The sequence below is a fragment of the Somniosus microcephalus genome, chromosome 10, assembly GCF_052327205.1.
Source record: "Somniosus microcephalus isolate GS21.2 chromosome 10, FLI_Smic_1.0, whole genome shotgun sequence".
Classification (NCBI taxonomy): Eukaryota; Metazoa; Chordata; class Chondrichthyes; order Squaliformes; family Somniosidae; genus Somniosus; species Somniosus microcephalus.
This window is the reverse complement of record NC_140996.1, coordinates 191,327,977-191,354,834: the sequence shown is the minus strand read 5'-3', so window position 1 is coordinate 191,354,834 and position 26,858 is coordinate 191,327,977. Positions and strand designations below refer to the sequence as shown.

The 26,858-nt window shown below is 46.1% G+C and overlaps 1 protein-coding gene across 2 annotated transcripts in view; it reads left to right on the top strand.

The window, feature by feature from the left end:
• LOC147111947 (spermatogenesis- and oogenesis-specific basic helix-loop-helix-containing protein 2-like) overlaps positions 1–4,628 on the top strand; it is a 58,563-nt gene extending 53,935 nt beyond the window's left edge. For both annotated transcript variants that reach the window (XM_085999934.1, XM_085999933.1), the window contains exon 8: positions 3,060–4,628. The gene's annotated coding sequence lies outside the window, so the exon portion shown is untranslated. The remainder of the gene's footprint in view (positions 1–3,059) is intronic.
• Positions 4,629–26,858: the final 22,230 nt, after the last annotated feature.

Sequence of the window (26,858 nt, the reverse complement as noted above, 5' to 3'; positions counted from 1 at the left end):
TAATTCGATGACAGAGGATGGGACGACCTTGGATCTGGACTGGAGGCGACAGAGGTTGAACAGTTTCCCATTTGTTCTGTAGATTAGTTCCACTCCAGCAGGGAGCTTACTGAGGGTGAGATGGAGCATTGCAACCAGGAAGATCGAGAAGAGCGTTGGTGCAATGACACAGCCTTGCTTGACCCCGGTCCGTACGTGAATTGGGTCTATGGTGGATCCATTGGTCAGGATCACGGCTTGCATGTCATCGTGAAGCAGGCAGAGGATGGTGACAAACCTTTGAGGGCAGCCGAATTTGAGGACACTCCATTATCCCTCACGGTTGATGGTGTCGAAGGCCTTTGTGAGGTCAGACAAGGCCATGTACAGCGGTTGGTGCTGTTCCCTGCATTTCTCTTGTAGTTGACGCGCGGTGAAAATCTTGTTCATTGTACCCCTTAGTGGGCGAAATCCGAGTTGCAACTCTGGGAGGAGCTCTTCAGCCACTGGGAGAATGGCGATTGAGGAGGATTTTTGCGATGACTTTCCCTGTGGCAGACAGAAGGGAGACTCCTCTGTAATTACCACAATCGGATTTGTCACCTTTCTTGAAGATGGTCACGATTACGGCATCTCTGAGCTACCCTGGCATGCTCTCCTCCTTCCAAATAAGAGAAATGAGTTCAAATGAGAATTGAAATGATTCAATAAGATCATGGCTGATCATCGACCTCAACTCCACTTTCCCGCCCGATTTCCATATCCCTTGATTCCCCTAGAGTCCAAAAATCTATCTCTCTCGGCCTTGAATATACTCAAAGACCCAGCATCCATAGCCCTCTGGGGCAGATCATTCCAAAGATTCACAACCCTCTGAGTGAAGAAATTCCTCCTCATCTCGGTCATAAATGGCCTACCTCTTATCCTGAGACTATGCCCCCTAGTTCTAGACTCTCCAGCCAGGGGAAACAACCTCTCAGCATCTACCCTGTCAATCCCCATCAGAATCTTGTATGTTTCATTGAGATCACCTCTCATTCTTCTGAACTCCAGAGAGTATAGGCCTATTCTACATAATCAATCATCATAGGATAGTCCTCTCATCTCAGGAATTAATCTAGTGAACCTTTGTTACACCGCTTCCAAGGCAAGTATATCCTTCCTTAAATAAGGAGACCAAAACTGTGCACAGTGCTCCAGGTGTGGTCTCACCAAGGCCCTGTACAATTGTAGCAAGACTTCCTTACTCTAATACTCCAAACCCCTTTCAATAAAGGTCAACATGCCATTTGCCTTCCTTATTGCTTGCTGTACCTGTATGCTAGCTTTCTGTGTCTCTTGCACGAGGACACACAAATCTCTCTGAACGTCAACATTTAAAAGTTTCTCACCTTTTTATAAAAAAATTAAAAAAAATTCTGTTTTTCTATTCTTCCTCCCAAAGTGAATAACCTCACATTTCCCTACATTATACTTCATCTGCCACCTTACTGCCCACTCACTTAGTCTATCTATATCCCTTTGCAGACTCTTTGTGTTCTCCCCACAGCTTACTGTCCCACCTAGCTATGTATCATTGGCAAACTTGGATACATTACACTCGGTCCCTTCATCTAGGTCATTAATATAGATTGTAAATAGCTGAGGCCCCAGCACTGATCCTTGCAGCACCCCATTAGTTACAGCCTGCCAACCTGAAAAAGACACGGTTATCGCTACTCTCTGTTTTCTGTCCGTTAACCAATCCTCTAGCCATGGTACTATATTACCCCCAACCCCATGAGTCCTTATCTTGTGTAATAACCTTATCGAATGCCTTTTGGAAATCCAAATATACTACATCCACTGGTTCCCCTTTATCTACCCTGGTAGTTCCATCCTCAAAAATTCTAATAAATTTGTCAAACACGATTTCCCTTTAATAAAACCATGTAATCCCACTACTAATGAGATGTCAGCAAATTTAGTAGTCGAGTATCACTTTGTGCTACTTCCTGGTAGAATGGGATTTGCCAGGAAAAATAAGGGCTTATTAACTCCTAAGTTCTTGGGACAGCAGTTCTCAGGCGGTGAGTTGGAATAGAATGCATGCTTCAACTAAGCATTATTTTCTTGACCTGACAGCTTAGGAGGATATACATTTTAGTGCTTGAAGATATTGCTGTAGAGCTTTGCAGTTTAATGTTGTTGAAACTATAACTGAAGATTCAATTTATTTCAAAAAATGAGAAACTGTACCTTGGAGATGCTCAACTGTTTTATTGTGTTCTGTTTTAGTACTGCTTGTTGCTTGGGGTTTTAGTGCTACCTACTCCATATAAAAAGGGTGCAGCCCAGAACAAGGCATAATGCAGTAGAATGGGGAAAGATCACTTGACTTCACATGGTGCAAATTTCTTAAAGGGACAGTGTCACCACATGTTTTATTCCCCTCAATTGATAACACTGTATTGCCACACTACCCTATTTGTAAGTGAAGGTTGAATTTCTTTTAAAGATTGAGTAAGAGTATAACTACAAAAATAAATCAAACCTGTTCTCTATATAGACTTGCATCATATGAAATCAGAACGAACCTTATTTTTGGGTATAAATGTATTCACAAAAAGCTGTCAAAAGGTACAAAAATTAATATTTTGAAAATCTGTCATAAAATGCTGTGGGATATGATCTGAATGAACTGAAATTTATGAGCTACAAGGTTGTGAATGAGTCATGGTCAGTTGCATAAGTAAGATCTAGATTGTCTCTCATGTACTGCTTTATAACACGTTCAGTATTTTAAAAATAAGTTAAGTGTAAATTTTCACGGGAACTAATTGGTGTGTGACTAGCAGTGTAGTTCCAATGATCGCATTGTGACGCATTCCCCACATCTTAGTACCATATGTTCTGGTTGTGACATGTTAAAATACAAAAGCTGGCGATATCACTGACTAAACTTTATATATTTTTTTGAACTTGTCATTTCCTGCTTTTCTGTTATTTTTGGAAGCAAACATTACACAGGCACTAAGATATGTACAGCTATAGATGAGTACAAACTGTTGATTTTTACTTTTGTGTATTTATATATCTAGGGAAATAAACCTGCCAAGTGTTATCTCTGAATGTAAAGAGGACGAGAGAAATAAAGGATGGTTGAAAATCTAAAACAGTTTGGGAAAAAAAACTTTGAACATGAACAGTTCTGGTTCTAACAGAATGGACGAATTGCCATTAGCTACTTTAATTATTCCATGGTCGATTATTGTGAATTACCCTGCAGAGATGATTCTAGCAGCTTTAGTCAATGCTGGGATCCATCACCTGAGCTATACATATCTCCATCATATTCTGTAACTGGAAATTCTACCTCCGTGAAAGAGAGGCACTTCGTTGGTGAAAGAAGCAAATGTACTGCTTCGAGCATAACTTCATGTAGAATGAGATGAATAACTTTGTATTGAATTTTGTAATATATAGAAGTTAAAATCTATAATGGTGTTATATCAATATGTACAAAAAACATTTGAATGAAGTGTAACAAAGTAAATATAAAGGTAACTTGGAAATTATATTTTTGAGACCAGGAGGGTAATTTTAACTTAACCTACCTGACAGGAACATGCTGGTTGCAGGTAGGTTACCCATTTTGCATGTGCCCGATTTTACGCTTCATTAACTTCAGCATAAAATTGGGCAAGGTGAAAAATGGGTGTTTGATCCAAACCTGTCCTGTTTCTACTGGGTAGGTTAGGTTAAAGTTACCCCTTTGAAAGTATTAGTTTTGATAATTATTTTGACCAAGTATTTTTATGTTAAATTATTAAGTTAGAGAAATTTATATTAGATTTTTGGGAAAATAAATTGTTCAGAAAGTAAATGTAAGAATTTTTGAATAATGCCATAAGGGAAAATGTGATTACTATTTTTTGGATTGGGGTGTCTACACTGTGGGCTGAATTTATGACTTACTGGGTGAATATCTGCTACCTATACTAGCAAACTACTTAACTCCTGCCTAATATAGAGACTTTCGCTACCTACCCTATCAGCAAGTTTTAGGCTATTTTTCTAGACTGCCATCAACAAAGTGGAATGGGCAGGAAGTGTTGCCAAGTAATAACTGGATTATTTTAAACTTTTTTGAATATATTTTTTACTGACCCTAGCAGTTGTCATTAGAATGTATGCCCTATTGAAAACAGAACAGTAGTGTCTGATGGAAGGAGAACATCTTTATTGGAGGAAAAAAACATGGCGAGACATCCCTGTAGCCGGTTTTAATTCTTGGGGTGGAGAAATTTAAAATTAGTTAATGACTGAAGCGTTCCACTAACCTGTTTCCGATGGGACAGGCTAGCAACCCTTTCCTCAAATCTTGGTGGTGGTCCTTCTTGCTTTGTTGACAGAGAGGGAGATAATAAAACCTGGTGGTAGCTTCATTGTTGCTGTCACTGCCACATTATTGGTCACCAGACTCTCATTTATTGTTTGAAAAAAAATTTCAGAAATGTATTTTGGTGTTGTGGTGTTTTCCATTTCAAACTGGGGTCCATGAGGGACCCCCAGGGCTCCACAAGATGATCAGATTTCCCTCTGGCTCATCATATTTCTGTGCTTTTCTCTATCTGTTGACTTACTATTAAACTTTGTACTTGAACACACTTTCTGCAGTGAATTCTCTGTTTTCTTCTGGGTAGATTACTTTGCCTTTTAGAGGTCAGGGCAGGAATGTAGCAGTATTTGCAGGAGGCCCCCCACAGAGAAAATTGAGACTCTCTGAACTCTCATGTTCTTAATAACCAACCTTTTCTGGTTATTTTAGCTTTAAGTTGCCCGAAGTATATAATTTGACATTAGTAATGCAAACAAAGCTAACAATACCATATGTGTAAGCAATTTCCAAAATATGTGTACAATCTTCTTATTTTGTTTAGCTGCCCTACTTTGCGTAACTGCAATAATTGAATTAGCATCAAACAATTTATAAACATGATTTATTTTTGAATTAAATATCTTATAACTTGGGAAGTTTGATTTTGCTAAATGAAGATTATACATGCAAATAAACTTACTGTAATTATTAATAATTGTATCACTAAAATGCACCACAATTTGTTTCCCTCCCTCCCAAAAAGGACAAGGCCTTGATGGAAGTTATAAATTGTTCCACTTGATAAGTTTATTTGCTTGCCTATTGTTGCACAGTTGTCTTTAGTTCATATCTGGAATATTCATTGTTGCTCTTCCTTGATCACTTATATAATGGATAGATGAGTGTGCATTGCAAGTGAAAATTTAACATTATTTGGACTACATAAAAATGAATGGAGCACAATGTATTTTATTTACTTTATATACCTGAAGAATTATTGGCCCAGTAATTCCGTTCCAAACGCGTGAGTACGGTCGGGGTACTCACGCGTCTGGCCGGAGGAAATGCCGGTTTTCAGCATGCACAGTGCATGCGGAGAAAACCGGCATTTCCAGTCCTCTGAACGAAGGGGTTCAGAGGCACAGCGCGTGCGACTGCACAGGCAGCGCGTGCGCAGTGAACTTCGTCGATTTCATTCATGGATTCAGTGAGGTTAAGTCCTTGCAATTTGCACATGAAAAAAGCATGTGTAAAATTGCTCCAGAGGCTGCAGAGGAAGATATATTTTATCGTGGAGCTTCTGAAAGGCAATATTTTTGTTTGGGAAAGGGAGGAAAGTTATTTTAAGAAATGATGAGGTAAGTTTTAAAGTTTAATTTTTTTTTTTTTTAAGCGGGTTTTCAGTACTGTAGGTAGAAGGAGCAATTGTGGCTGTGTGAATTGAATTTGCTGTGTTTAATGTGAAAACGACTGTTCTAAAATATATTCTTTTAAGTAATTATGTATGTCCGTATATATTCCTTTACGTATATGTATATATTCCTTTACTTGTGTATGAATGTATGTATTTAATTATGATTTTCCAATAAGTTACTTTCTCTGAAAGTCATAATTAAATAAATACATTCATACACATAAGTAAAGGAATATATACATACACGCAAAGGAATATATACAGACATACATACATAATTACTTAAAAGAACATATTACTGATGAAAAGTTTCTTTCTTAAAAATGTTGGAGTCATTTTCACATTAATAAACACAGCAAATTCAATTCACATAGCCACAATTGATCCTTCTACCTACAGTACTGAAAACCCATTTTAAAAAACAAAAATAAACTTTAAAACTTACCTCAGCATTTCTTAAAATAACTTTCCTCCCTTTCCCAAACAAAAATATTGCCTTTCAGAAGATCCACGATAAAAAATATCTTCCTCCGCAGCCTCTGGAGCAACTGTACTCATGCTTTTTTCATGTGTAAGTTGTAAGGACTTAACCTCACTGAAAGCATGAATGAAACCGGCGAATTTTACTGCGGACGCGCTGCCTGTGCAGTCGCACGCGTTCTGCCTCTGAACCCCTTCGTTCAGAGGACAGGAAATGCCGGTTTTCCCCGCATGCGCTGTGCATGCTGAAAACCGGCATTTCCTCCGGCCAGACGCGCGAGTACCCCGACCGTACTCGCGCGTTTGGAAGGGAATTACTGGGCCAACATTTTACATGTCAATAAAATGAAAAATTTAAAAATTGCACGATTTGCCCCCTCGCATCTGCGACTGAGGGTCCAAGGAGGTGCATTGCGCAAGAGGTCATCGTCGTACGTATCCTCACACTGTTCCCTTTCGGGAACTGTATGAAGTGGTGGAAGGATTTCTGGCCACGTTAATGCTCCTTCCGTGACCATAACCATCTTCATACCAGCCATTAGGGTGGTTAGCCCTATGGCGCGAGGGTTTTACGGGCTCCCACAACCCATCCGAGGGGGGGGGCCACCCACACCCGCGGACGCAAGTATCCCGCTGGATGTCCACCCAGAATTTATAGTTGGAGCTCCGACTCCACTTGCCGGGACTGGCTGGAGCGGGGTTCGAAACCCTACTCCTTCTGGCCCAGCGGCGGGGATGCTTACCGCTACGCAAAAGGCCCACTCTGTGCAAAAGATGACACCCTTGCGTTTCCTGCACCTTTTCCCTCCCCGTGACTGGAGCCCTATGCTGCCACTTGAAAGACCAAGCTATCATCTGTCCTTTTTGCGGCGCCTTGGACTTCTCATTACCAATGATGAGCAGGCGCTGCACCTCCACCTCGTTGAGGAGATTGCTGAAGTCATCATCAGTTCAAGTGTGAGTTCTTTTAATGCCGTGAATTGTGCTCATTCCAGCCATTTCACGTTGCTTATCTGAGTGGGCCTTTGGCGTAGCGGTAGCATCCCTGCCACTGGGCCACACGGCGTAGGGTTTCGAACCCCGATCCAGACAGTCCCGGCAAGTGGAGTCGGAGCTCCGGCTCTAAACTCTGGGTAGACATCCAGTGGGATATTTGCGTCCGTGGGTGTGGGTGGCCCCCCCCACCTCGTATAGGTTGTGGGAGCCCGTAAAACCCTCCCGCCATAGAACTAACCACCATAATGGCTGGTACAAAGATGGTTACGGTCATGGAAGGAGCGTTAATCACGGCCAGAAATCCTTCCACCACTTCATACCGTTCCCCAAAGGGAACAGTGTGAAGACACGTACGACGACGACGTTGCTAATTAAATAAATGGAATGAAAAAAATGCTTTCAGGGCTTTTAAAAGTCTTGAAATCGCTTTAATTCGGTTTAAAACTACTTCAGATTCTTCAAAATAATTTAAACATTTTTAAAAGTTTATAAAAGTTACCAAAAGCTTCTTTAAAAATACAAAAAACCTATTTAAAATGCTGCTCTACATGTAAAAATGCTTTGCAGCTTGTGAGAAGCATTGGGGGCGTGTCCTTTTAAAATGAGACCTCAAGGGGCGTGTCTCACTTGCACAGTGCGCTCCAGGCTTCGCGCTGGCTGCACTCCTGGGCGGCCTGACGTCAGATGCTGCCCGGGAGTCAACATTTTAAAACAGGAATTCCAGGCGTCCCTGAAGCTCAATGGCCGGCGCGTCGGGTAAGTGCATATCGGGGGCTTGCACGTGCGGCAAGCCCCCGACCCGAATTTCTGCCCCAATATATTAAGCAATTGCATGGCTTTCAGATGTCTAGAGAAATACTGTTATAAATTAGCTTGGAACACATTGATGCGCTATCAATTACTCAAAAGACTGAGGTTAAGCAAGTAACTAACAGGCTTTTATTAACAAGAGAATGAAGGTGTGCCTCGAGTGGTCGACCAGTCCAGAATACAGAGGGACTGTGGAGCAGTCACCTTTATACCTGGACTCGTGGGAGGAGTCAGCCGAGGCATGTACAGACATGTACAGAGTGGAATACAAACACACACACAGGCAGGTATAACAGTGGTTTACCACATTCACCCCTTGCTTAAAAATGAGTCCGGCGGGGTGAAGTGTATTCAAAGTTTGTGTATTGGAGTCTCTCCGGAGGTCTTGTCTGCCGCTGTGATCGACGTGGCGACGGCAGGGGTAGTGAAGCTTCCGGTGTCGAGTCCCGCGTAGGCTGGGGCACTGGTGTGTAGTCCTCGTGGGTGTCTAGCGGGTCACGGGGCCCAGGCGTGCCGTCTGCTGGGGTTGGATATTGGATCGTGGGGGGGGTGGTAGTGGGTTACTGGGGCCCCCGAGGGTGCGAGGTCTCGTATGGAGACTGTGTCCTCCCGCCCGTCCGGGTACGCAATGTAAGCATACTGGGGGTTGGCGTGGAGGAGGTCGACCCTCTCGACCAGGGGGTCCATTTTATGGGTCCTCACGTGTCTTCTCAGTAGGACTGGCCCTGGGGACGTCAGCCATGGCGGTAGCGATGTCCCCGATGTGGACTTCCTTGGGAAGACAAACATTTTCTCATGAGGGGTGGCGTTAGTGGCAGTGCAGAGCAGTGACCGAATAGAGTGGAGCGCATCGGGGAGCACATCCTGCCAGCGGGAGGTTGGAAGGCCCCTAGACTTTAAGGCTAGCAGGGCGGCCTTCCAAACTGTCGCATTCTCTCTTGCCACCTGTCCATTCCCCCGGGGGTTGTAACTGGTGGTCCTGCTTGTGGCAATACCCCTAGCGAGCAGGTACTGACGGAGTTTGTCGCTCATAAACGATGAGCCCCGGTCGCTATGGATATAGGTGGGGAAACCGAACAGGGTGAAGAGGTCGTTCAGACATTTAATGACCGTGGCACTGGTCATGTCCGGGCAGGGGATGGCGAACGGGAAACGGGAGTACTCATCAATAATGTTGAGGAAGTACACATTGCGGTCGGAGGAGGGGAGAGGCCCTTTAAAATCAACGCTCAGGCGCTCGAAGGGGCGAGTGGCTTTTATCAGGTGAGCCCTGTCTGGTCTATAAAAGTGCGGTTTGCACTCAGTGCAGACTTGGCAGTTCCTGGTCATGGTCCTGACCTCCTCAATGGAGTAAGGCAGGTTGCGGGCCTTGATGAAGTGGAAGAACCTGGTGACCCCCCGCGTGGCAGAGGTCATTGTGGAGGGCACGCAGTCTATCGACCTGCACGCTGGCGCAGGTGCCATGCGATAGAGCATCCGGGGGTTCATTGAGCTTCCCGGGCCGGTACAAGATCTCGTAATTGTAGGTGGAAAGTTCGATTCTCCACCTCAAGATCTTGTCGTTTTTGATTTTGCCCCTCTGCTTGTTGTTAAACATAAAAGCAACTGAACGCTGGTCAGTGAGCAGGGTAAATCGTTTTCCGGCCAGGTAGTGCCTCCAATGATGCACAGCCTCCACAATAGCCTGGGCCTCCTTCTCAACAGCGGAGTGTCTGGTCTCCGGGCCCTGGAGGGTTCGTGAAAAGAAGGCCACGGGTCTCCCCGCCTGATTAAGGGTAGCGGCCAGGGCAAAGTCGGACGCGTCGCTTTCCACCTGGAAGGGGATGGATTCGTCCACTGCGTGCATGGTGGCTTTGGCAATGTCTTCCTTGATACGGTGGAAGGCTAAGCGGGCCTCTGCCGTCAAGGGAAAAGAGGTGGACTTGATCAGCGGACGGGCCTTGTCCGCATAGTAGGGGACCCACTGGGCGTAATAGGAGAAAAACCCTAGGCACCTCTTCAGGGCCTTGAGGCAGTGTGGCAGTGGGAGTTCCATAAGGGGACGCATCCGGTCGGGGTCGGGACCGATGACTCCGTGTTCCACAACACAGCCAAGGATGGCGAGGCGGCTTGTGCGGAATATGCACTTCTCCTTGTTATACGTCAGGTTCAGGAGTTGGGCGGTGCAGAGGAATTTTTCGAGGTTTGCGTCATGGTCCTGCAAGTCATGGCCGCAGATGGTCACATTGTCCAGATATGGGAAAGTGGCCTGCAACGCATTTTGATCGACCATCCGGTCCATCTCCCTTTGGAAGATGGAGACCCCGTTGGTGACGCCAAAGGGAACCCTAAGGAAGTGATAGAGGCGGCCGTTTGCCTCAAAGGCAGTATACTGGCGGTCCTCAGGGCGGATAGGGAGCTGGTGGTACGCTGATTTCAGGTCAATGGTCGAGAAGACGCGGTACTGCGCGATCTGGTTGACCATATCAGCTATGCGGGGGAGTGGGTAAGCGTCCAGCAGGGTGTAGCAATTTATTGTCTGGCTGTAGTCGATGACCAGGCGCTGCTTCTCGCCGGTCTTAACGACCACAACCTGGGCTCGCCAGGGGCTGGTGCTGCCCTCAATAATCCCCTCCTTCAGGAGCCGCTCCACTTCGGTTTTAATGAAAACCCTGTCCCCGGCACTGTATCGCCTGCTCTTTGTGGCGATGGGCTTACAGTCGGGGGTGAGGTTAGCAAACAGTGGGGGGGGGGTGACTCTGAGTGTGGAGAGGTTGCACCTGGTGCGCGGCGGGCAATTTGGAAGCTGCTGGCTGCGGACTGTGAGTGGGGGGAGGGGTCCACCGTACGCCATCGTAACACTTTTAAGGTGGCACTGAAAATCTAACCCCAGTAGAACGGCAGCGCAGAGGTGGGGCAGGACCAGAAGTTTAAAATTATCGTACACAGTCCCGTCTACTAAGAGTGTCACCACGCAGTAGCCGCCAATGTCCGCCGACTGGGACTCGGAGGCCATAGAAATCCGCTGGTGCGCAGGCAGGACTAGGAGAGAGCAACGCCGCACTGTGTCGGGGTGGATGAAGCTCTCCGTGCTCCCAGAGTCAAAAAGGCAGGTTGTTTCGTGACCATTTACCTTACTGTCCATTGTGGACCGGGCCAGTTGGTGCGGTCTCGCTTGGTCCAGCGTAACGGAGGCCAGCGTAGGGGTCGGTGTGTCGCTGCGGGTATCAGATGAGGCGGTGTTGGGGGCCTGCTGCGTCCCGGCTGGCGTCCAAGATGGCGGCGTCCATGATCCCCATGTGGCTGGAGGTGTCCAAAATGGCTGCTGTTCCGGTGGTTCGCACATGGCTGGGGAGGCCCAAGATGGTGGCCCGCACGGCCCACACGCGGCGCTGCTGGGGTTCGGGGTGGCTTTGGCCCTGCAGACGCTGGCGTAGTGTCCCTTCTTCCCGCAGCCCGAGCAGATCGCATTTTTCGCCGGGCAGCGCGCTCTGGGGTGTTTGGCCTGGCCACAGAAGTAGCATTTCTGGCCTTGGGACACTGCTGCGGTAGTTGGGCCATTGCTGGGATGTGGCTGGGGTGGCACGGCGCTATGAGATGGTCCTACCGTGTCCCAGGCTGTCGTTCCCCACGGCGTCCACGGTGCAGAGGAGTAGGCATCCATGCCCCGGTAGGCTGCGTCCAATGATAGTGCGAGTTCAGAGGCCTTGTTGAGGTCGAGGTCACTCTGCTCCAACAGTCGCTGTTGGGTGTAATTGGACCTGTGGCCCGCTACAAAAGCGTCCCGGATAAGTTCCTCTGTGTACACGGCGGCCTTTACATCCTTACAACCACAGGCCCGGCCAAGCACAGACAGTGCCTGAAGGTATTCCTCGGTCGATTCCCCCGGTTGTTGTTTACAACTCCCCAGGAGGTGCCTGGCGTACACCTCGTTCACTGGGTGCGTGTACTGGTCCTTGAGGAGCTTGAGAGCAGCCGTGTACGAGTTTGCGTCCTGGATGACCGAGTACGCTCGGTGGTTCACTTTGGAGGTCAGGACATCCAGTTTGTCCTCATCCGATTTGACCGTTGCAGCGGAGGCGATCAGGAATCTTTCAAAGCACTTAAGCCAGTGAGCAAACTTGGTGGATGCGTCCGCCTCCCGATGGTCTAAGTCCAGGTATGCTGGTGTGAGGATCTTCTCCATTATAAAAAAATCTTGTTAATAAAATTGATGCGCTATCAATTACTCAAAAGACTGAGGTTAAGCGAGTAACTAACAGGCTTTTATTAACAAGAGAATGAAGGTGTGCCTCGAGTGGTCGACCAGTCCAGAATACAGAGGGACTGTGGAGCAATCACCTTTATACCTGGACTCGTGGGAGGAGTCAGCCGAGGCATGTACAGACATGTACACAGTGGAATACAAACACACACACAGGCAGGTATAACAGTGGTTTACCACACACTTGTTTCAGTCTTCATGTTAAACAGATGATTAACATTTAACCCAGGTGTAATATTTTAGCAATGAAAAAGAATTGTAACCTTGCTCTGATTGTGTTATAACAATACAACATATGGAATATTTAAGTAAAGCCTGAAATAAAGTATAATTTAGTTCAAAACTGGTAGTTTTATATAAATGTGGCTTTTTTGACAGCATCTCCCAAACCCATAACCTCTACCATCTAGAAGAACAAGGGCAGCAAGCGCATGGGAACACCACCACGTTCCCCTTCAAGTCACACACCTTCCTGACTTGGAAATATATCGCCGTTCCTTCATTGCCAGTGGGTCAAAATCTTGAAACTCCCTCCCTAACAGCACTGTGGGAGCACCTGCACTACACAGATTGCAGCGGTTCAAGAAGGTGGCTCACCACCACCTTCTCAAGGGTAATTAGGGATGAGCAATAAATGCTGGCACTGACAGTGACATCCACAACCCATGTGTAGTGGCGCTTCTTAGTTTCCAAACAGGCAGCCACTGAGCTGTGGGGTTGTTAACAACGAGTAGACGCGTGTCGAAATAAAACGTTCCCAAACGTAGCTTTGTCTTTTAAACTGTTTACTATAACACTTCACAAACGGAATTACAAAGCAAACACGTATAAACGAACACGGTCAAAAACTGTATTGCTCCAAACCTCACAACTTCTGCCTCCTTCAGCCACGTGGAGTTTAAACTGTAAAATGGCTGCATACCATGTGTGGCTTAGGGACTGTACCATTGTGGCAAGAATGAAGGGGGTGTCTCGAACTATACTACTGGAGCAAGAAAATAGGGGGTTTCTTAATACAATAAGTCAATCAGGTAAATTAACTGTATTATGCTATTTAACCAATATTTTAAAGTATTTTCTTAAGCTTTTATGGCTCTTACATTCCGGCCCCTAATTGACTAGGCACATGAAGTGTATCAATTACTCAAACATTAAGAGTCATAAACTAATGAGTTCAACATATTTACAATATAAGTGTCCACTTTTTTCGTTCAGGAACTTTTCACGCTGCTTCTTGTAGCAGGCAGAGCTCTGTGATCAGTCTTTCCAGGGTACTGGTCTTGGTTTGCAAACAAACGCGACGAACGACGCCTCTGGAGTCTGGCATGGTCTTAATTATTTTTCCCATCAACCAAGAATTTCTAGGGGCTGAATCATCCACGATTAAGACAATGTCTCCGACAATGAAGTTCCTCTTTATTTTGGACCATTTTTGACGCTCCTGTAGCAGAGGTAAGTATTCTCTTGTCCATCTGGTCCAGAAAAGGTCTGACATATACTGAACTTGCCTCCACTTCCGACGGGCATACAGATCTTCCTTTTTGAAGACTCCCGGGGGCATGGCTGGCTGTGTTTTCAACAACAACAGGTGGTTCGGAGTCAGGGCTTCGAGGTCATTGGGATCATCTGATGTCTTAGTTATCGGTCGGTCATTAATGATGGCTTCGACCTCGCACAGAACGGTTTGGAGTCCCTCGTCGTCGAGCGCTTGCTGCTTCAGTACAGAACTGAGTAGTTTTCTTACGGTGCGTATCTGTCTTTCCCAGACACCTCCATGGTGGGATGCAGCCGGAGGATTGAAGATCCACTCAATTCCTGTTTGCATCATGGCTTCCTGTATTTTAAGCCGATTCCAACCTTCAATAGCTTCCCGTAGTTCTCTCTCCGCTCCGACGAAATTAGTGCCATTATCAGAACGCATAATGGACACCTGACCTCTTCTACAGACAAAGCGCCACAAGGCGTTAATACAGGAATCAGTGTCAAGCGTGTGTGCCACCTCAATATGAACTGCTCTGATGGTCAAACAAGTGAAAAGCACACCATATCTCTCGACAAGGCTCCGTCCTCGCTTTACCTCGAAAGGCCCGAAATAGTCCACCCCTACGTTTGTAAATGGGGGCTTGTCTGGTAACAAACGGTCTTCAGGCAGGTCTGCCATTTTCTGCTCCCCAGCTCTAGCGTGTAAACGTCTGCAAACAATGCATTCAGAGAGTATTTTTCTTATTACAGAATTAGCTCCTGGAATCCAGTATCTTTGTCTTAGCTTCGCAAGCACGTGGTTCCTCCCACTGTGTCCAATACTCTGGTGTATATGCTGAAGAATGAGAGTAGCAACCCGGAGGTCCTTAGAAAGGATAGCAGGATGCTTGGCCTCCTCTGGCATAGCGGATTTGTTTAGTCTCCCTCCCACCCTCAGTACTCCATCTTGCAGTGTAGGGTCCAGCTTGTAGATATGACTACCTTTCTTGATTGGAGTATTTCGCTGTAAAGCTTCGATTTCTTCTGGGTATCTTTGTCTTTGACTGAAGCAAACTATCTCCATCTCAGCCTTGGCCAAATCCTCCACGGTCAATGAATTCTTACCCAATGTGGTCTTGTGCTGATGCATATACTGCTGTAGAAGCATTCTCTGCTTATCGGGGTTACTTTCAGACTGACTGATAGTGGCTCGGTACTCTTTTCTCTTACCGCTCAGGTGTAGCAGCAACTCTTTCAACCTTAGAAACCATGCAACTGCTTTCCTCAACTGGTGCCATCCTGAGAAATGGTTAACAAGCTTGTTCACTGTGTCAAAGTTCTCTTTCGTAGTTATGAGATTTACTGTGACTGATCTCTTGACTTCGACGTCGTCTTCAGCAATCTGACTTGGCATATCTGGTCTTTCTGGCCATGATCTCTCTGTTTCCAGCAGATAACTTGGGCCTTGTATCCAAGTTTCACTCCTCATGAAGTTTTCAGCCTTCAATCCCCGTGAGGCTTGATCTGCTGGGTTTAATGAGGTGTTTACATACCTCCATTGAGATGGTTGTGTAGCTTCTCTAATGGATGAGATTCTGTTTGCTACGAAGGTCTTGAAGCGTATCTTCTCATTCTCTATATACTTCAGCACCGTCGTGCTATCCGTCCAGAAGACAGATTCTTCTAGTGGGAGCTGTAACTCTTTCTGCATCGCCTGGTCAACTTTAACTGCAACAATCGCTGCCGTCAACTCCAGTCTCGGGATGGTGACCTGCTTCAGCGGAGCCACCCTGGATTTCCCCATGAGGAAGGCACAATGTTTCTGGCCCTGTTGATTTGTCAGCAAGAGGTAAGTAGCCGTGCCATAGCCGTCCTCACTGGCGTCCGAGAAATGATGTAGTTGAGCCGTCTTTGTAACTCCAAAACTCACAGGCTTGATGCATCTACTGACGTTGAAGCTAGAAAGCTGTTGCAAATCGGTCAACCATCTGTGCCATCTCTGAGCTTGATCTTCTGGGATATCTTCATCCCATCCTCTCTTGTCTCTACACAGCTCTCGTAGCATCAGCTTCACCAGCAGAATGAGTGGTGCCAGGAATCCAAGAGGGTCGTAGATGGAACTGACCACAGAGAGAATCCCTCGTCTTGTGGATGGTCTTTCGTTCACCATTATCCTGAAGTTGAACGTGTCTGACTCAATGCACCATTGTACACCAAGAGCTCTCTCGATAGGAAGGACATCGTGGCTCAGGTCCAGATCTTTGACTTCAGTGGGTCTTTCCTTTTCTGGGATAGAAGCTAGAACTGGTCTGCTGTTGCTTATCCACTTAGTCAGATGGAATCCTCCATTCGAACACAGAGTTCTAAGGTCTCTTGACAGTGCGATGGCATCGTCTTCTGTTGACACGGACTTCAGACAGTCATCGACATAAAAGTTTCTGAAGATTGTCTCCACAGCCTCTGATGGTGCTTTGCCTTTGCCATCTTCTGCAGTTTTTCTGAGAGCGTAGCTTGCACAGCTGGGAGATGATGTGGCTCCGAACAAGTGTACAGCCATTCTACATTCCACCATCGCTTGACTAACGTCGCCATCTGGCCACCAAAGGAAACGCAGGAGATCAGCATCTGACTTGGTAGAACATTGATTCTATGTCTGCCATCATGGCAACGAGCTCTTGTCTAAACCTAGTCAAGACGCCAATGAGGGTATTAGTAAGATCAGGACCTTGAAGCAGCTGGTCGTTCAGTGAAGTTCCTCTGAATGAGGCGGCACAGTCAAACACTACACGGATCTTTTTCTTCTTTGGGTGATACACACCGTGATGAGGAATGTACCAGACCCTTCCATCGTCTCTGTTCAACTGTTCCTCGGGCACTTTTACAGCATAGCCTTTCGCTATGATGTTTCTCATGAAGCCTTTGTAGTCTTCGTGAAAGTCGGGGTTCTTGTTCAGCTTTCTCTTTAGACTGATGGCGCGTTGCTCTGCTATGCAGCGATTGTTCGGCATCTTCGCGGTCTGTCTTCTCAATGGCAAACCAATGTGATAGTGGCCATCGATGAACTGTGTAGACCTTGTCATCAAATCCATGAACTGATGGTCTTCTTGTGACATGGGCAGCACGGTGGCATAGTGGTTAGCACTGTTGCCTCACAGCGCCAGGGACCCGGGTTCAAATCCGGCCTCGGGTGACTGTCTGTGTGGAGTTTGCACATTCTCCCCGTGTTTGCGTGGGTTTCCTCCGGGTGCTCCGGTTTCCTCCCACAGTCCAAAGATGTGCGGGTTACGTTGATTGGCTATGATAAAATTGACCCTTAGTGTTAGGGGGATTAAATACGTGGGGTTACGGGGATCGGGTGGGCTATGTGTCGGTGCAGGCTCGATGGGCCGAAATGGCCTCTATCTGCACTATGAGGTTTCTGTGATCTCTGTCTTTTCCTCGCAGCTGCGTTCTGAAAAGTCTGCGTTGAACTGCTGTATCAACAGCTCTTCAATGCTTGCGATAGAGATGCGATTAACTGTGACATTTTGTCGTTCCTCCTTGTTCGACTTGTTGCCATCATCTCTCCTTAACGGTCCATTGACTACCCATCCAAGGGCTGTCCTGACGGCGTAGGGTCCGTCATCCTTGCTGTTTATCACCTGCCATGGCTCCATAGTTTTGTAGGCATTGGTTCCAATTAATAGGCCAATTTCTGCTTCAATGTATGGGAGACGCACCTTTTCTAGGTAAGGCCATCTATCCACATCCTTCTGCAGGGCTAAGTTCCCTATTCTAACAGGAATCTCCCTCTGTGTGAAAACATTAGGCAGGTCTATGAAGTCCTTCTCTTCAAGTCCACACACTTCTAGGTCTGACAGGATATAACTTTGCATTGACTTCTCATGACCCATGGTGCGTAATAGGATTTCTGTTCTTCTGCCTCTAACGTTCAGCTGTCGCATGAGTGATTCTGTGCAGAACGTTGCTGAACTACCTGGATCCATGAAGGCGTAAGTCTCCACAAGCTTCTCGCTCCTCTTAGACTTGATCTTTACTGGTACGATGGCAAGAATACAATCACTGTCACCGGCCCCAGTGAGTCCACAAGTCTCTGGTTCTAGCGACACCAGAGCACTTGAAACAACCTTCTCGTCGGTATTGTTTTCTTCACTCTTCTTAGAGACTTGTTCTTCTTTATGGATATGCAGCAGACTGGGATGTTTCTGAGTGCACTCTCTGCATGTTGTTCTTTGCTTACAGTTTCTACTCAGGTGCCCCTGAGAGAGACATCCAAAACATAGGCCGTTGCACTTCAGGAATTCGATTCTGTCCTTATGTGGCTGTGCTTTGATGTCGCTGCAGAAATCCAATGTATGATTCTTCTGGCAGAATAAGCATGGCTTCTGAAAGGCATTAGCAGGCGTCACTGTGCTGCTCTTTTTGGGAGATGAGTTCTGGGGCCTTTCTTCCTCGGCTTGAGTGACGATAGTTGCAAAGCTGCTTCCCCTGGAACCACCTTTCCTGAGAGTCTTTGATTCAACAGGCTTGGCTTTCACTCTTCCATCGGTGGTCGGGCTGGCGTCCTGGATGTTTCCAAACAATGGGTCCCTAGCAATTTTAGCCTGTTTGTCTATGAAATTCACTAAGTCTGCAAACCTGGCTCTACTTTTCCGTCTCTCCATTATCTCAAAGGCTGTTCTTCTCCATTGTTCTCTCATCCTGTAAGGAAGCTTAGAGATGATGATTCTCATAGTCGTAGGATTTTCCATCTCTTCCATGAATTCAACATCCTCCATGGTGTTGCGACATCCTATGAGGAAAAGAACATATGCGTTCAATGCCTCTCCGTCCTCCGATCTGATCTGTGGCCACTTGGTAGCCTTTTCAATATATGCAGTGGCTATCTTCAGCTCGTTACCATAGTGCTCCTGCAGCAACTTCCTGGCTTCTATGTATCCCCGGTCCGGTCTTGTGTTCACAGCTTCTGACCAGGTCTTGTGGTTTACCACTGGTGTACTGTCCCAGGTAGTACAACTTATCACTGCTGCTCTCTGTTTTGGAGTCAATGGCTTGTTCAAAGGATCTGATGAAGGGCTTATACTTGAGTGGGTCGCCTTGGAACACTGGTATGTCTCTTTGAGGGAGTCGAAACAGATTCTGTTGTTTTACAAGCATCTCTGTAATTTCGTTCTGACGTTGCATCACTCGGTATAGGCTTCTCCCTGTGTCTTCAGGCCTCTGGTGGTCATCAGCAGGGTCTAGTCTAGACCGTCTGACGTCTGGGGTAGCATCACGTGCTCCTGTTAGTGGAGAGGCCACTCTTCCACGCTGTAATGCCAGGGGATTGCCTTCGGACTCTCTTGTAACTCTTGAAGGTGCCCTGGATCCAACTCTATGTGACAACATTGACTGGCAGTATTCGCTCCCGCCATCCCGTGAGCCTTCATAATCTTCATACGCACTCAACCTGGCGTCTGAGACCGCGATAGCTGTTTTTATCTCCAGCTGTTCTTTCTTTGCCTGCACCTGGGCCTGTTGGGCCTGCAGTTGGGCCTGTTGGGCCTGCACTTGGGCCTGCAGTTGGGCCTGTTGGGCCTGCAGTTGGGCCTCTTGAACCTGCAGTTGGGCCTCTTCCCGTTCAAGGGCTTGCTTCTCCGCTAAAGATGCTGCGCGCGCCATCAACGCCGCCCGTTCAACCTCCTCTCTCATGCGTCGCGACGAGCTTGTGGTAGAAGCGACTGACCTGCGTCCAGAAACAGAGCTACCTTCTTTTCGATTTTTGCTCGGTCTGGCGGAAGTCTCTGAAATGCTATCGTCTGGTCGGACTTCATCGTCAACTTTATCTTTCTCTGCTGTATCAGCATCTTGACGAATCTTTAACATCCACTGTTCTGTGGCCTTGATATAGTCCTTAATGCTGGTTGATTTAAGATCAAACCAGTTGTGCTGATCAGCGTTTCCCTCTTCTTCAGACAGAAGTGCTAATACATCTTCATTGAGTACATTAAATTCTTCATGCAGCTTGGAGAAATCGTAATACATTATGTCTTCAGCTTTCTTAATATTAGCATTATCTTCCATGAGACGATCAATTATCTTCATTTTTCCAGTTATCTGAGCTAATTTAGCCTTCCTTGCACCTATGCTTCTATGTAACTTCTCTTCCATTGCCTTTGGGGGGAGCTTTATTTCCCTCTTTTGGCCAGCAATCCTTCTGGCTGGGGGAAGCTCCTGGCTCCGTAAGGCCTCGGCCATTTTACCCGCCGCTCTTATTTAGCTTCTCGATAGAATGAACAAAGCAAGTAACAGTCACTGTACCTTCGCTTTCTTATATTGTCGTCTGGCTCCGTAACCATTCATGTATCCGTTCGCCGACGATTCCGTCCTTTCCTTCTTAGGGAGCAAGTTTTTGACTAATGTAGTGGCGCTTCTTAGTTTCCAAACAGGCAGCCACTGAGCTATGGGGTTGTTAACAACGAGTAGACGCGTGTCGAAATAAAACGTTCCCAAAAGTAGCTTTGTCTTTTAAACTGTTTACTATAACACTTCACAAACGGAATTACAAAGCAAACACGTATAAACGAACACGGTCAAAAACTGTATTGCTCCAAACCTCACAACTTCTGCCTCCTTCAGCCACATGGAGTTTAAACTGTAAAATGGCTGCATACCATGTGTGGCTTAGGGACTGTACCATTGTGGCAAGAATGAAGGGGGTGTCTCGGACTATACTACTGGAGCAAGAAAATAGGGGGTTTCTTAATACAATAAGTCAATCAGGTAAATTAACTGTATTATGCTATTTAACCAATATTTTAAAGTATTTTCTTAAGCTTTTATGGCTCTTACACCATGAATGAATCAATAAACAATTTAAAAATTGATGTGTTGTTGAAAATTTTACAAGGACTTTGTGGCCATCAAATTGTTGTACTAGATCTTTTTAAATTTTGTTCTAGAATTTCTAAAATATTACACACGTAAAATTAACTTGTGCAGCGTTTTGAAGCTGGTATATTAATTACAGTTTTATAAATCTCGTGAAGTTGAAAACTAAACCTGCTAGCATTGTATTTTTTAAAGTATTATTTCCCCCCACAGTTTTCTCCCCTCTGTACCTGGGTCAACAGGTACCAGCAACTCTCCTGAACCTGGCAAAGTGGCAATTTTAGATAGAGTACCATCAGGCTATTCAACCACTGAGGGCATCAAGGTTGATACTAAGCTGAATGTCGGCAAGGTGGTCAAGACTTGCAATTCATATGAAGAAATTCTTAGCGCTCCTCAGATTGGAAACTGGAACAAATAACTTTTTATTCACACACATACTTGCATACACAAACCTCAAACTGCCAGCAACAGTACAGGGGGAGAGAAACAGAATGGACAGATAAATGGCAGATATAGTTCACCACTGAAAAATGTGAGGAAATACATTTTTGGAACAGAAATAAGAATAAACAATACACCTAAAATGGTAAATTTTTCAATTCAGTGGAAGTGTAAAGGTGTGTAGATACATAAATTCTTAAAGTGGAGTGAGGAGAAAAGAACTTGCATTTATATAGCACATTTCCTAACCCCACGATGTCCCAAAACACTTCAAAGCCTATAAATTACTTTTGAAGTGCAGTCAATGTTGTAGTGAAGGAAACCAGCAGCCAATTTTGTGCATAGGAAGGTCGCACAAATGGCAATGAGATGCATGACCAATTAAACTGTTTTAGTGGTGTTGGTTGAGGGATAAATGTAAACCAGAACACTGGCAGAACTATCCTGCTCTTCTTGAAATAGTGCCATGGGATCTTTAACATCCACCTGAGAGGACAGATGGGACCTCAGTTTAACATCTTATCCAAAAGACAGCACCTCCAAGTGTGTAATGAATCTTATCATGACTCATGAGATAACACTGGGCAGCCAGCTGGTGGCGCCGTCCAAGGAGTATAAATACTCGGGCGTGGTCCCAGCTTGCTCAGGATGTTTCTGTAACTAGAAATCTCATGGTTTTGAAACAGTTGATTAAAGCTTTGTTTTATACTCAAATCAAGTGCTCAGTAGTCTTTTTGCATCAATTTAATCAACTGTGTATCGGCTCCACGCTCTGAGTAATTTCGGGAACAGCCAGCTACGACTTCAACTGTAAAAGGGAACTCCGGCATAGTAATCAATCCATCATGGACAAACTGCTCAGACCTGCCCGTCTTGACCTGGACCTGAATTCACCTACAGCTGCTAAGGTGTGGAAACACTGGTATTGTACCTTCAGCAACTTCCTCAGGGTGTGTGGTGAGAATGTTCCTGATAAATTAGAAATACTTGCCAATTATGTATCTCCTCATGTGTTTGACTATATCGAAGACTGTGTAGACTATGACTCCGCTATCCTAATATTACAGCGACTATATGTTAAGGCCCCAAATGAAATTTTCGCTCGGCATCTACTGGCCACTACTCAACAACAACCCGGGGAATCACTTGACTAATTCCTTCAAAAGCTTCACAGGCTCAGCAAGGATTGTAATCTTAAAGCTGTCACAGCTGAGCAGTACCAGAAGGAGCTAATTCGTGATTCTTTTATTAACGGAATTATGTCTCCCTTCATACGCCAGCGTCTGCTGGAGAATAAAACCCTCGAGTTACAGGCTGCCTATGACCAGGCATGTTCCCTGGACTTAGCAAAGAGGAATGCAGATACCTATCTTTTACCACATGCACGGGCTGCTGCTCTCACTTTTAATGACTCCTTCGATAGGTCTCGGGCGGAAGCCCTCACTGATGATGACTCTAACCTAGCGGATGACAACCCTACCCTAGAAGCCTTCACTGATGACAACCCTGCCCTAGCGGCATCTTGGCAATCTGGAAGGAAGTGTTTCTTCTGTGGAGGTGCATTCCATTATAGGAAATTCTGTCCTGCTCGTAACGCAGTCTGCAATCATTGCAGTAAGAAAGGTCACTTTTCTAAGGTATGCCAGTCAAGGGCCTCTGTTAGTAAGAAAGGCCACTTTTCTAAGGTATACCGGTCGAGAGCCCCTTAGTTTTGCAGCTACTATCTATAAAACTGCTCCTCCCCCAAGAGCCACTACTAAGGTTACAGCTGCAATCTATAAAACTGTTCTTCCCCCAAGAACCACCACTAAGGTTACAGCTGTCAAGGGTAAAACTGCTCCTCCTCCCATCACAGCTGTTTTTTCCCAAAGTCTGTCCCATGCAGCCACGAAGGTTTCGGTAAATGGTCACATTTTGAGCGCACTAATTGACTCATGCAGCTCTGACAACTTCATTAGTGAGCGGGCTGTCAGTAAGTTAAAACTGTGTATTTACCCCTCGGACAGGGAAATTGCAATGGCTCGGACGACACTGACCATCAACTCTTTCGGCTTTTGTCTTGTTGACCTTATTCTCAATGGCCGCACTTATTTCTCCACCCGGCTCAGGGTGCTCAAAAACCTATGCAGTGATGTGCTCCTGGGACAGGATTTCCAGAAACAACACAAAAGACTCACTTTCGAGTTTGGAGGGTCAAAGCCAGAACTTGCTATTTCCAAAGTACCATTTTGTGCGCTTTCAGCGGCTTCGCTCGACGAGCCCTCCTTGTTTGCCAATCTTTCCCCCCGATGTAAGCCTATAGTCACTAAATCATGACGTTTCAGCCAAAATGATCGATCCTTTATTGAGGCAGAAATCTCTCACCTTCTAGCTGACGGTATCATTGAGCCATGTTCATCTTCCTGACGGGTTCAAGTAATTGTCGTTAAAAATCCTCTGAAGCAAAACAAGAAATGTCTTTGCATCGATTTCTCGCAAACTATTAACCAGTATACTGACCTGGATGCCTACCCACTACCACGCATCGATGATATGGTCAATAACCTTGCCAGCTACAAGGTATTTTCAACTTTTGATTTAAAGAGCGCTTACCATCAAGTACCGTTAAAGGACTCTGACAAAAAGTATATGGCCTTTGAGGCCAATGGTCGGCTTTATCAGTTTTGTCACCTTCCATTTGGGGTCACCAATGGGGTGGCCGTCTTTCAACAGGCAATGGATAGCCTAGTCAAACAGGAGAACTTAACGGACACTTTTCCATATCTGGATAATATTACCATTGCTGGTCATGACCAGAAGGAGCATGATGCCAACCTCCAGAAATTTTTTGACATTCTCCGTCATCGCAACTTAACCTTAAATGAGTCCAAATCTGTGAAATCAGTACCATCAGTCAACATCCTTGGCTACTGGGTGGGCAATGATGTCATCAAACTGGATCCGGAGCGACTTCGTCTGCTTCAGGAGCTCCTTCCCCCTACGAATCTCGGCTCTCTTCGTCGGGTACTCGGCATGTTCGCCTATTATGTGAAGTGGATACCCCACTTCTCCGACAAGATCCAGCCCCTGCTTCATGCAAAGTCATTTCCGTTGAAGGCAACGGCTATTTCAGCTTTCAACCTTCTCAAGCGACAACTGGAAAAAGCCACGCTTCATTCCATCGATGAAAATCTCCCTTTCGTGGTCGAGTGCGATGCATCGGATATGGTGATCTCGGCTACCTTGAATCAAGGTGGTCGACCCGTTGCATTTCTGTCCAGAACTTTGCAGGGTAGCGAGCTCCATTATCCTCCTGTCGAGAAGGAGGCTACGGCCATCATCGAAGCTGTACGTAAATGGAGTCATTTTCTCGCTCGTCGCCATTTCACGCTTATAACCGATCAGCGCTCCGTGGCCTTTATGCTGGATAACCAGAAATGCACGAACATCAAGAATAACAAAATACAACTCTGGAGGATGGAATTGGCCGCCTTTGGCTACACCATACATTATTGACCCGGCAAAGAGAATGTGGCCCCGGATTCCCTCATGCGTGCATTCTGCTCTTCTATGTCAACTTTGACTCTTGCGGACCTTCCTACTGACTTAGGCCATCCTGGCGTTACCCGTATGTTGCACTTTGTGCGATCTAAAAATTTCCCATTTTCTACGGAAGATGTGAAAAGAACTTGCTCCACCTGTAGAATCTGTGCGGAATTAAAACTGCAATTCTTCCGTTCATCGGATGACTCGCTCATACATGCTATGCAGCCTATGCAGCGACTCAGCATTGACTTTAAAAGGCCATTACCTTCCTCAACGTGAAACACCTACTTACTTACTATGGTGGACGAATATTCACGCTTTCCCTTTGCTTTCCCCTGTCCCAATATGCTTACTTCCACAGTGATCAAATGCCTCAATCAGGTCTTTTCCCTTTGCAGTACGGCCAATTTCATTCACTCTGATCAGGGTCCCTCCTTCATGTCAAGCGAACTCAAAAGTTATCTTTTCCAATGGGGAATCGCCACAAGCAAAACGACACCGTATCATCCTATCAATAACGGACAGGTTGAGAGATACAACGCTATCATTTGGAACGCTGTTCGTTTTGCATTGAGGTCAACCTACCAGACCAGCAATGGGAAACTATGCTCCCTGACGCGTTGCATTCCATCAGGTCTCTTCTTTCTACGTCCACCAATGTCACTCCTCATGAGCGATTCTTCAGGTTCCAGCGTCGTTCCACTCATGGGACGTCCCTACCGTCATGATTGGCAGCTCCTGGCCCCGTGCTGCTCCGAAGATTCCTCCAATCTTCCAAAAACGATCCCCACGGACATTAATCCCACTTACACGCACGTGCGGTACACTGATGGCCGGAAGTCCACCGTTTCACTCCGAGATCTGGCTCCCTGTCCAACCAGTCTCATGGATTCACTGGTAGAGGAACCCATGGCAATGATACCTATGCTCTGCGCTCCTTTGAGGATGACGCCCTACCTGGGACATCAAGGGATCTGCCGGCTACTCCACCAGATCAACTCAGGGAGCCGAGCACTTCCCATGGGATGGCCTCCCGAAGCCAGGACGCCGGTCAATCCCCGGCTACCAACCAAGATGACGCCAGCTCTGCGCCTGTGGGGGCCCGCACCCGGAGTCATGATCTCCCCAGTCTTTCGCAGGTCGATCAAGGCGACACGGGCCCCGCCGATCTACCAGTATGGACCAAGCGACCCAGACACGGTCCGAGGAGATGTGCCTTCCAGCCACAAGCGAAGATCTAAAAGACTGCGCCGATTCGTGGTCCGCCTAATCCACTAGAAGGAAGTTGTCGGACTTCCAAAACTTTCAGGCGGGAAGGATGTCATGAATCTTATCATGGCTCATGAAGTAACACTGGGCGGCCAGCTGGTGGTGCCATCCAAGGAGTATAAATACTCGGGCGTGGGCCCAGCTTGCGCAGGATGTTTCTGTAACCAGGAACTAGTGATGTAACTAGAAATCTCATGGTTTTGAAACAGTTGATTAAAGCCTTGTTTTATACTCAAACCAAGCGCTCAGTAGTCTTTTTACATCACAGAGTTCTCTTAGTGCTGCACTGGAGTGTCAGCCAAGATTGTGTGCTCAAGTCCTGGAGTAGGGCTTGAACCCACAACATTCTGACTCTGAGGCAAATACTACCACTGGGCCAAGTCTTGTGCCATTAAAGTGACAAATGGGATTTTGGAATTCATATCAAGAGGAATTGAACTCAAAATGGAGAAATGTGAAGTTATCCACTTTGGAAGAAAAAATAGAAAGGCAGAATATTTTTTAAATGGTGAGAGATTGGGACATGTTGGTATTCAGAGGAACCTGGGTGTCCTTGTACAAAAATCACTGAAAGTTAACATGCCACTACAGCTGTATACAGTTTTGGTCTCCTTACCTAAGGAAGGATATACTTGCCTCAGAGGCAATGTTCACTCTAATTTTTTTTGTGTTCACTGCCAATTCAAATTTCTGTGTATGCATGGTTTTTTAGCAGTGGAGAGAAAGCGCTCACCACAAGTCTGCCGGACTATGTGGAGGGAGGTGGCACACCACGTCACTGACAGCACTGTGCTCCCCAGAACCCACATCCAGTGCAGGAAGAAGTTTAACAAGCTCACACAGGTGGTCAGGGTGAGTGAAGGCTTCAACAAATGCAACATACCATCTTCTGTACCACAAGCTTCACACACTGCTCAATGCACCACACCCCCAGCACTCACCCAAAATCTCTACCTAGCAACACTCACATCCACATCTCCTACCTTGCACACAATGACAGCTATTCA